Below are 2,318 nucleotides of genomic sequence, written 5' to 3'. Positions count from 1 at the left end.
CCCCGCGGCGGTATGCCGCCCCGGCCAGCAGCGGCAGGGCGGGGAGGATGGGGGCCGGCCGCCCTGGGAACAGCCTTCTCCAGGGCCTGGCTTCATCTGTCTCTGCTCTCCTGTTCTCAGGCGGCTTCCAGATCCACCCGAAGAATCTCATCATGGGGCCCACCTGGCTGCGAGGCTGGCGGGGGAACGAGCTGCAGAGGTGCCTCCGTAAGAAGCGGATGGTGGGCGATCGGATGTTTGCAGAGGACTATCACAAACTCAACAAGAGGATCCGCTACTTGTACAAGCGCTTCAATCGCACCGGAAAGCACCGCTAGGGAACAGCAGTGCCTTCAGCCTGTGGAGTGTCGTTTTGTGGCATTGCAGTCAGAATAAAGCCAGCTTCCACACAATTGAGTTCCCAGTGCTTTCTACAACCGTTGCTGCATATTTCTACCCAGGTCCCAAGGAGGCCCTGCTGCTGCTCCAGGCCTGAGCTCCTCTGTGCCCTCTCAGTCATTTCTGATGTTCTTGCAGGCATCAGTTCCAACCTGCATCCCTGAACTTGACCCTCTGCTCCTCTGGTTTTTTGGCCAGGCTTCTAGCATCCTTTCACATCCCAGGTTCACACATCTAACGTGACAATTCCAGTATCCTCCAGCTTAGATTTTTCCTCTTAGCCAAATTTTTCAAATTAATGCCACGAGGTCCTGCTAGTATGTCTTCATGCTCATGGCTTTCCCCATTGCCCTCCACTTGTCTATGGTTAAGTGTGAATGATCCAAATGTTAATTGAATTCCATCAAAACTTGTCTTAAGAATGGGATTTGTCTCATTCCACACTCATGATGATTTTATCCCCTGCTAATGACACTTTATGACCAAATGGCCTTTTGTTTATAATTTAGGCAGGATTTGCAAAAGTAATTCAGGTATTTAAATGTTTTAAAAAATTCTAGCTTCTAGTTTTCCATAACTGTTGCCAGTGCCTTTAGAGGAGAAGTTACAGTGAATCACAGCTGGCATTCCTCTAGTCCAACACCAGTGTACACTTGGGAAAATCCATTAGATGAGCAGGCATTTGCATACCAATTCTGCCTTAGTTGTTAATTTAGCTGCTAAGTAACCCAGGGAGTTATATGCTGACTTGATGCATCTTGCTGCAGAGCAACGCTGCTCTGTCTCCAAAAGCATTTGTTTGGAAGCAGCAAGGAATGAATGGAAAGAACTTTCTTTAGGCCTAAGCCTTAGGAAAGTGAAGGCAAAGTCTCTGTTTAAACAGCTGAAGTCCACATTTTCAGTGGCAGGGTGACAGACCTGTGGGACTTACCAAAAGGTATTGTGGATTCAGGAAGCTTGCACAGATCCAAGTGGAGACTGAGCAGGTATAGCAAATCCTTGACTGAAAATATATTGGAAACCGGAAAAGTATCAGAGAAAGTATCTTGTACCCTTTGTCATCTCTTCATCCCTCAGCACCAACCTGGCAAAAGCTCTGTGGCCACTAATTCCATAAGCTCAAACTTACTTGCAGTGGTTATTGGAATGGTGCTCTGACTGCAGTGGAAAGGCTGCCAGCCTACAGAAGCTTCTTCCTCAACTTGTGCCTTCCGTCTGAAGGCAGAGTGTAAAAACCTGGAGTTCTGAGGTCAGTGCAAGACTGCTATCTGCAAATCACCTGTCTCTAGTCACAATGCTGCATTATTCTTCACCTTGTAACCACGATCTTCTAGTTACCATGCAGTAATCTGTAACATACCTGTCTTGTGTACCTAATCATCTGTGAGATCTGACACAAAAAACTTACATGAACGTCCTGCATCACCTTATGGAAGGAAAAAGTTGTGTGTGAGCCTACGATTGTCACTCTCTACTCACCACGCAAAATTCTGTATGAAGAGTCTTCTTGTCCAGGACACTCTTGTCCCCTTTTTTGTCCTGAGTTGGAGAATCTCCCCTTCTGATCCAGCAGGCTTCTCCAGATATTAAGATGGAAAAACCCCAAACGCATTGCTGTTCTTGGGGCTACTGTGGGAGCCTCATTTCCCCTGGTAGGCTGCAGAAACTCGATCGGGACTTGTTCAGCTTCGCTTTCATGACGTGCTGTATGCTGGAAGTGGGCCAGCGACACCATCTCTTAATTGCAAGGCCAGCGGCTTAGCCAGAGCCAACAGGCACACTGCGGAGGTGGGATTTCGGGAGCGCTCCGCAGCCCCACCACAGCGGCGCCAGCCGTGCTGCGCTCCAAAAGGAAAACTGAACGGGGCAGGGAACCACTATCAGGCCCTGCGTGACCTGCACGGAGCGCGGCGGACCCGCTCAGGGCTGTCGGGGCTGTC

Source organism: Geospiza fortis, unplaced genomic scaffold, assembly GCF_000277835.1.
Source record: "Geospiza fortis unplaced genomic scaffold, GeoFor_1.0 scaffold1, whole genome shotgun sequence".
NCBI classification, from domain to species: Eukaryota; Metazoa; Chordata; class Aves; order Passeriformes; family Thraupidae; genus Geospiza; species Geospiza fortis.
The sequence above is the reverse complement of the archived record's forward strand: the minus strand, read 5'-3'. Positions refer to the sequence as shown.